Here is a 10,010-nt window from a genome sequence, read left to right as displayed (position 1 = left end):
TTTAAATGTCTGAAGAAAGTCAAATTTGTTTGAATGTCTTGCATGAATTGGGTTTAAATTGTTTAGCGGTACACCAATAAATATTAATGCAAAGTCTCTTATGTCCAACTTGGTGTCTTATCTGCTGCAGGATGCTGTTGAGATGATGCTCCACTGCACCATCATATGCGAGTATGTTGTCTTGCAGCATGTCACCACACAGGAGGTGTGTAGATGATGACTTTTAGAAAAAGAAAACTAGTGGAATTCCATTTCTGTTTTTTGCCATTAACTTGCATCATTTGCTCACAGCAATGGTAGCAAATGGGGGTAATGGTATCTTAAACTTAGTCCCTGCACCATTTTCTATAGAGAAATGGTGGTTTTTAACATCATGGCACACATGCATTAAGCCAGTGCTGCCTTGACTAGTGACTTAAATGTTTGGGATTCCCTTAACCCATTTATGTTTTTAAATTTCACATTCTCCTCTTGCTCTTTATTCTTTTAAACTTGTGTTTTTTTTTTCAGGATTCCTGACTTTTCCTGCAGCAGTGGAAGCTTGGACAATCTGCCAGAGAAGCAGGTAAATCTCCAGCAGTCACTGTGTTTGACCACAAGATGGCGCCAGAGGACAGATATAATCTGCCGGTTTCCTTTATTGACCTCTTACTTGACCCTGGGAATGTTTGAAGGTGTAATGCAGGATGTGAACTACCTCAGGTTCACAGAAACTGTTTGCAGTTGTGTTTAATAAACATGCTTGAAGGCATTTAAACAAAGTTACTTGTTGGTGTTTGATTTGAGGTCAAGCATTTTGCTTTAATTCAATCTTTTTTCACTCGCAGTCCTTCCTGTTGGCCACAAATGCAATTCATGCAACAAGCTGCTTATTTGGAAGATGCTAAGCTGTAGGCTAACATCTGAAGATGTCACTTATAAATTTCCTCCACTGTCCCCTTGCTAAATTTGGAGTAACTGACTAAAAGTTGGGTTTAAATTGCTTTAGTGTCACAGCTCCTTGACTCACGTCTAACTTTAACTGCTTTAGAAATTGCCCATGTCCCCAAGTTAGAGTGACTTATGTTGCGTATTCTCTTCACCACTAGTCGTGTCCTTCCTGTTACCCACAATCCAAAAGGGCTGTAAGTTTTGAGTCATTCATGCAACAATCTGCTAATCTGCAAGACCTTGATTTTTAAATACTTGTGCTAATGCTGTAGGCTAACACAACACCTGAAGATGTAATTTTTAAATGTCTTCCATTGGGCCCTTACTAAATTGGGAGTATCTGACTAAAAGTTAAGTTTAAATTTAGGTTTAAATTACCTAGATGTGTTTAGTGTTAGTGACTTATGTTGCGTCTTCACTGCTATAGTCCGCGTGTCTGTCCTGTTAGCCACAATCCAAATTATTGTGAATACCCAGCCTTATGTTGACTGTCATTGTGTCTCACATGGACAATCTTTATTGGTGTTCTGCTAAACAAGGGTCCATTTGTCTTCTGTCTAACTTGGTGTCTTGTGTTCTGCAGGATGCTGTTGAGATGATGCTCCACGAAGAGACAACTGCACCATCATGTGAGTATGTTGTCTTGCAGCATGTCACCACTTCTGTGGTGTTTGTGTTGAAGTTGTTCTTTGTCTTGCAGAATGAAGTTGGACTCTTGCAAGAATTGTTTCCACCAAAAGAACTTCAGTTTTCTTTATTTGCTGCCATTTGGAAGAAGAGTGTTCAAGAATCCCTTGAGCGCTCATTGTCCAGAGAGAAACATGCGTTTAGATAGTGCAATGCAGGGATTGTTGTGTTTCAAAATAAAAAGTTGAACTACACTTTGTTTCAAATTGTTTTTTCATGTGTATCTTTATTTAAACACAAACTATATTATAAGAAACAGAAGTAAACCATTTACTAAGTACATTAAATGAACCAGTCAACACTGGAGTTAAGGGAAAAAAAAAATAACAAAGTACAACAACCACAGAAGCTGCTGAATGAAGTAGAGTTAAACACATTACAACATGGAAAAAAAAATACTAAGTATAAATGTAGAATGACACAAGCTGCACAGATAATTATAACAAAGACTATCAGAGGAGCTGCTGAACTAAGTTAGTCACATTAACAAGATTAAGTATAAAATGTTAAGTTAACAGCTAACTAACAATTGTCACAGAAACATATTCAGCAGCTCTGTCGGTGACAACTGTGGAGACTTGGACTTAAAATTAAAGAAGTTCTCTTCAGTGATAAGTTTAACACTCCAACACTGTCACTGACAGCACTGCTGAACATGTACAAGTTAACTTTGAGCATTTTCTTTGGCTGAGAGAGAGGTGGTCTTCACCTGCTGAGACACACTGCCCATCCAGTCTAAACCATAATGTCAGTGTAATTGTGTGGTTATTTAGAATTATCTGAGTTGGAAAAATAAATAGACAGTACACTTTGTTTAATGCTGTAACTTCATTTCCACTCTTTACATTATACTGTTAAATGACTCAATTATTATTGATTTACATCTTAACATAAATGGAGACTTGTTTAACTTGTGATTACGCACTTATTTGATTAACTGACTTAATTTAGTTTGTTTGTTGAAAGACACAAGCAAGTTTGCAATTGATTTAATTTCTCTTTTAAATGCTGATTTACTTTTGTTTGGTGACTGACGCAGACTGTGGCTCTTGATGAAGCATTTACATTAGCAGCCGGCTAAACTGTACAAATCTACACTGACTCATGATCTGGTTGTTACCGCTTTAACTGTTAAATTACTCTATTATTGATCGAAATCTTAACTTAAGTCACTGCAGAACTGATAATAGTTCATGTTCAGTGAGGAAGGAAATTATAACATTTAGTTCTGGTCTAACAATCGGTTAAAATAACTGACTTTTTGATCTTAGTTTTAATTTTATTTTGTGAATACTGGGCAAAATTTATAAAATCAAGCAACTGCACAGTTTTCAAAAGACAAGATTATTGTGTTTGAATGTTGTAAAATTATATATAAAAAACATGTGATGAAAACATAGTCAAATTAAGATTATATCCTTTTTTTTATTTGTATACTTTATATATATAGTATATATTTTACACAAATTGTAAAATGAGACATTTCAGTTATTTAAAATATTAAGGAGATGGTATATAAAATATGGGTTTAACCATTTTTATTTGCCAGGTTAAGGTTGTCTAGTGACAAAAATTAAATATTATTATATTATAATAATATTATATTCTTCTTATTAAAAAGTATCACCGCATAGCACTGAAGAGCCAAAATTACATTTTAATTAAGTTTAATTTATTTAGTTTAATCAAGTGAGCAGTAGCTCATTTTCCCCATGAGCTACTGCTAGACTTACATTACATTTGAATGTTGTTATTTTTCTAATCGGTGTTATCACAGTAATATGGTGTTAACAGACTGTCTACTTAATAAAGTCTGTTTTAGTATAGAATTGGTCAATATAAATGGGTAGAAACTACATTGATGTGATGTCTCAGCGTGGTAAAAGAAGCCGCTCACCGAGTCTTCATGGCGGCTCGTCTTCTTCATCCAGCGTGGCTTCTCCAGCAGAACATCCGGGAACTCTTGGCTTTGGCCGACACGAAACGACAGCTTCCTAAACAAAACAGTCACGGTCAGCGTCATGGTATATATAGAGTCTTCCGACATTAAAAACAATGTGTGGATCATTTTTCAGCACCAGTTACCACCACATGTTTGTCCACGCTGCTCCTCCTCGTCCTTCCGGGTGTCTCCACCTGCTCCCGCTTCTAGCCCCGCGTGCGCGGAAGTTCCGGATCACAAATAGAAAGTGGATGATTCCAAATTGATTTGTTGAGAGGGGAGGGCGCGGACCGCACCAAGTCAGGTAGCATTGTTTAGTATTTTGTCATAATTTGACCAACGTCACAGTATGGTATGATTTTCTTCAATACATTTATGCTCTCTCTGAGACGGCTTGTGGGTCTTCATCCGATACCGGGCCTACCAAAAAACATATATTTTTAGGGATGCGCGATATTCCTCCACTTCCCATGATGCAACGCTTCCCGTTTTTGTTTGCTATTTTCCCAAATGCTGCTGTGAAACAATCACAAAGAGCTGTTAAACATTGAACTCAAATAAACGTGGCAAACAATGACTCTGAAACATCTCCAATGAAATAATTATTCTACAGTAAATAAATATACACACACCAAGTCTGTGTCAGCAGTCTTGGACATAGACATACTATACTCGGACAATTTGACAGTTTATGTTTGGACAGTTTTTGAAGACATACTTTACTTGGACAATTTTAACAGTTTGTATTTGGGGTTTTTTTTGTCGATGTTTCATACTAGCTTAGTATCGTACAGTATGTATGGTTTATATTGACTATGCATTTATCTGTTTTGCAGCAGGTATGGCGATCGTAGCTAGTGGGTGACTCGCCCCTTACCGGCACCTGTAGCGCAGTCGGCGCTAATGCGGGGCTGTTTAAATACCGCCCCAGTTCATCAGTCTCTCTCTCTGTCCTCTGCGAAGCGAGTGCTGCAGGTATGTAGCACAGTATCATGACGTGAAGAGCTAATAATAAGGTGCTGTGTTACAATTATCTGTTGTAGGTTGGCGCGTTGGGCCGAGATGGTGTGTGTATGTGTGTCCCTGTTCAGTTAGCTGCTAGCACGATAGCATTTAGCTTATAGTACTGGTTACCTGTGTCTTGAACACTGCGGTCACGCCAGCCGTCTTTCGTTTTCCCGTGGTCAAGCCAGCAGCTCCAACATTTCAAGTGCGCCCTTACTGCCCACTTTATGTCAAATACATTTGCGAGCTGACTGCAGCGTGTGGAAACTTCCGGTTTTCAAAATAAAAGTGAGTATTAAATGTGCCAAAACTTTATTTTAAAAATATGAGTGTTAAGATTTGTTTTGTATTTCTAAATAATAAATAAATACATTAAGAGGTGTGTCTAAATAAACAAGTGTGATCATTCACTGATTTTGAGCCAGCAGGTGAAATAACCTGGAGGCTACAATGCTCGTATTTTACTGTATGAAATTTATTTAAAAAAATGTATTAAAAATATGAAAAGTGTTTAAAAGTTATTAAAAAAAGGTGTGTCTTATACAGCAAGTGTAGCTAAACTGTCCTACACTGATTTTGACCCCCTAGGTCACATGACCTGGAAGCTATTGAGCTCAAATGCTAATATTTACATTAAAAAAATTATAAAAATTATAAGAAGTATTAAAATTGAATAAAAAAGGCGTGTCCTTACTAGGCAGTCTAGTACTATGTGTCTGCACTCATTTGGAGTTTTTAAGTCACATGACCTGGAAGCTATTGAAATAAATGCTAATATTTACATTAACAAAAATTATAAGAAGTATTAAAATGGAATAAAAAAAGGTGTGTCCTGACTAGGCAGTCTAGTACTATGTTTCTGCACTGATTTGGAGTCTTTAGGTCACATGACCTGGAAGCTATTGAGCTGAAATGCTAATATTGACATTTAAAAAATTATAAAAAATATAAAAAGTAATAAAATGGAATAAAAAAAAAGGTGTGTCCTGACTAGGCAGTCTAGTACTATGTTTTTGCACTGATTTGGAGTTTTTAAGTCACATGACCTGGAAGCTATTGAGCTAAAATGCTAATATTTACATTAAAAAAATTATAAAAATGATAAGAAGTATTAAAATGGAATAAAAAAAAGGTGTGTCCTGACTAGGCAGTCTAGTACTATGTATCTGCACTGATTTGGAGTCTTTAGGTCACATGACCTGGAAGCTATTGAGCTAAAATGCTAATATTTAAATTATAAAAATTATAAAAAATATAAAAAGGACTATGGTCAAAACGTTTGCATTAAAAACAAAACAACATGTCAACAACAAATCTATCGATCACACCAAGTATGTAATGACGGAGCCGTCTGAGCCAACGGATCATTTCATCAGGACAGGCTGAGGTAACGCTGCTCTGTGCCGGGCACTGTGAGCACAGAGCGTCCACAGAGGCGGAGCTGATCACCTCCGACAGCGCCGCTGTCATACTATAAATACGCCATATCTTGTTACACAAACCACATGTTTTCACATTCTAAATGACTGATTTCTCGCCTCAAATGATTTCAAAACTGCGTTCCGGGACACAGAACAGGTATGAATATTGAGAAACGGCCACTGTTTTCTTCACTTTTAAGTTTTCACAAAGCATTATGGGTAATGGATTGGTTCACATGGTGGAACAGCTTCCTGATGAACAAATGTGTTTTTACAAGGAGGGTCACATTTGATTTATGGCTGCTGAATTCTTCAGACTGCCCTCTGGTGGACAACGGTGTTATTACATGTGAGGTCAAATCTGATTTATGGATACTAAATTCTTCAGACTGCCCTCTGGTGGACAAACGTGTCAATACATGTAAGGTCAAATCTGATTTATGGATACTAAATTCTTCAGATTGCCCTCTGGTGGACAAAGGTGTTATTACATGTGAGGTTAAATCTGACTTTTGGCTGAGAAATCATTCAGACTGCCCTTTAGTGGATAAGTTTGACATTACATGTAAGGTCAAATTTGATTCATGGATACTAAATCATTCAGACTGCCCTCTAGTGGACAAGTTTGACATTACATGTAAGGTCACATTTGATTCATGGATACTAAATTATTCAGACTGCCCTCTGGTGGACAAACATCAGATCTGATTTATCGCAGCTGGATTCTTCAGACTGCCCTCTAGTGGACAAACGTGTCATTACAATAAGGTCAACTTTGATTTATTATTGCTTAAATATTTAGACTGTCCTCTAGCAGACAAACATGTCATTACAATAAGATGAAATATGATTTATTGCCACAGGATTGGTCAGACTGCCCCCTAGTGGACAATGACGTTATTAAATATGAGGTCAAATTACAGAATATTAAATGCTTCAAACTGCCCTCTAGTAAGCAAGTGCAAAGTTACTTAAAGGATAATTAATGTATGTAAAATTAATGTTCTACAGTGCCCTCCACTGGGCAAAGTATAAAATGACATGGTGATTTCATCTATTGTTGCTTCAGAGTTTAAATTCTGCTGTGATAAACTGCATTTACTGCAGAATAACAGAGTATTTAAACTCCACTAAAGTCTTATCACTTATGGTGCTGGTAAAGAATTAAATGATAAAACTTGAATTATTACAGAAATATGTATCACAAACTTTTTGACACTGTTTTACCATCTTTTTTTCAAATGTTTCACAGTCAAAATATGATTTATTTTAGACAAAAGACACCGTTTTCTTCACTTTTAAGTTTTCACAAAGCATTATGGGTAATGATTTGGTTCACATGTTGAAACTGCCCTCCGGTGGACAAAGGTGTCATTACATGTAAGGTCAAATGCGATTTATAGCTGCGACATTGTTGAAACTGTTTTGAAATAAATAAATAAATAAATAAAGGAAAACTTTATTATAAAATATATATTTTAAAAAAAACTAAGTGCCAGAGGTGGGTTTCGAACCCCAGACTCTGGTTCCAAAGGCAAACACTTATTAATCATAAAACAGAAGAAATCCATTTAACTTTTATACTTTATATTTATAATGTACTGAGACCCTAAAGGGACATGGAGATAAAAAAAAAAAAAAGTTTGCGTTATCTCGCAAAGTTTGCATTATCTTGCAAAGTTTTGCCAATGCTTCCTCACAGCAGCCCTCAAGAGTTATGGCTGTCAAATCTCCTAACACTGTAACAGTCCCACAAGATCCTGGGACGGATCAATGACCGGATCAATGATTGGCAGAAACATTGATCCTTTTTATTGCATCGTCAGATTTTAAAAATAAACAATGTTAGACCGTTACTTATTAATCACCAAAGTTATGGTGAGTTTCTGTTGTACTCACGACCAGTGAATCCAGTCCAGTGAGTCCATGAAATCCAGTCCAGTAGAGAGCTTCTCTCCTGCTGCTCTGGCCTGAAAATGGAAGTGGCTTCAGTGAAGAAGTTGAATGGTGCTGTGAATGGTTAGCCAATCAGCAGGTTAGCATCTGAGAGTGAGAGTGGTCAGGGGAGGGGCTTGTTATTGATATTGTCAGGTGGTCCCTCACTGTTGGGTCAGGAATAGGGTTTAAATGTGAAGAAAAGGACGGCCTGTATCTGGACGTCTTCACCGGATTTTCTCTTTTTCCTTGAGCTTTTATTTTGAAACTTTGCTGCAGTGTTGGACAGCTGAAAAACCTTTAAAACACACAAACAGTGAAACTACTGTATGTGCATGATGCAGCTTTTTGGTCAATGTATGGAGGACTGAACCTGACATAAGTAGAAATAAATAAATTCAGGAATAAAAAAAAAATATATATATAGATAAAATAATAAATAAATTCATGAATAAATGAATAAGTAGAAATAAATAAATAAATGCTTTACATTTATTGCTGTATTTATTTATTTATTTATTTATTTATAGTTATGTCAGGTTTAGTCCTCCATACAAAAGCATTCAAACCCAAATAAATACATTTTAAAAGTCGAACAATTTACCAAGTTTAGTTAGAAAATGAAACAAACAAATGTTTTTCTGTGGTTAAACTCCTCACATTTACATGAACAAAGTTCACTTTAATCAGCTCATGAACACAAAATGACAAAGGACAACATGAAGAAAACAGCAGACAAACGCTCACCAGCTGCTGTTGGATCCTCAGTCGTTGTCATCTCTGCACACAAACACAAACACAAACAAACAAACACACACTCACACACACACCCACACACACAAACACAAACACAAACACACAAACTGTCGCACACACAAAGCGTGCGTACACATGGATCGAAGCACGTTTTCCTTTGTTCATCCCAAATCAACGTGGAATTGAGCTCACATGCAGAGGTGTCAAACTCCTCCCTGACCACGCCTTCATTTACATATGCAAATCAATAACACACACACACACACACAGAGATGAAAAAGAAATGGTCAGATGTGAAGGTGGAGGTGAAGTAGAGGTTTCTTCTCACCGCTGAAGTGAAGTGAAGTGACCACAACATGTCACACAATCAATGACTCATGTTTAATCTTTATTTTATTTCTCACAGTTAATGAATGCAGAAGTGCGTTTTTAACAGCATTGTATGTGAGTTTGATGAACCTGGATGACATTGGGATGATTCCGTCCCACACAGCTGACGTGGCTCGGCTCAGTGTTGACTGGTTCACTCCTGACCACAATCGGTTTATGAGCCAATTATCATCGTTAGCAAGTAAATCCTCGCGTTCTCTAAATACTCGCTCACGTCGGATTGCACCATTTGCAAGGGGTTAATTGTTCCTTTGTGTGTCTCTGATGTGCGCATCACTCTGATGACTGCTTGTTTTCACATTATTAACAGTTTACCCCCAGCATCACCACTAAGTGTCGCCAAAGGAACAATAGCTGTAGAAACGGGGGCGTACGCCAGCCATGAAGTTGGCGTGGGCACCGCACATTTCCACGGTCATTTCACGTTTCATACATCTGAACGTGGACGTGGGAAAGGACGTACGCCACGTTTTTGTGCGTACGCAACCTTTGTACATGAGGCCCAAGGTGATGAGCAGATCACCCTCAGCACTCAGGCTGGAAGGGGCGTGGCCTAAAGTTGACCTCAACAGAAGGGGTGTGGCCCCAGGTTCACCTCAACAGAAGGGGCGTGGCCTAAAGTTGACCGCAACAGAAGGGGTTGATTGTTTCATGGTCCTGGACAGAAAGTGCCAAAATTGAAATCCCATATTATGCAAAATCAACTGTTTAATCATTTAAATCCCTATATTTGGGACTGGAGGTCCTATCAGTCACCACAGTGTGAACAAAGATGACACTCCTGTTTTTGAGTAAAACACAGGAGAGAGAATCTGTTGTTGTCTCCACAGTTCAGCACAGAGTTCTACACAAACCTCCAGCCTCAGAGGATTCATTAAAGCAGCCAATGTGTCTGCTAGAGCCTGCTAATCATCACTTTTCCGAAAGCTAACTGCTGTTAGCTT

The sequence above is a fragment of the Microchirus variegatus genome, assembly GCF_963457635.1.
Source record: "Microchirus variegatus genome assembly, chromosome: 5".
NCBI classification, from domain to species: domain Eukaryota; kingdom Metazoa; phylum Chordata; class Actinopteri; order Pleuronectiformes; family Soleidae; genus Microchirus; species Microchirus variegatus.
Note: the sequence above shows the minus strand (reverse complement) of the source record.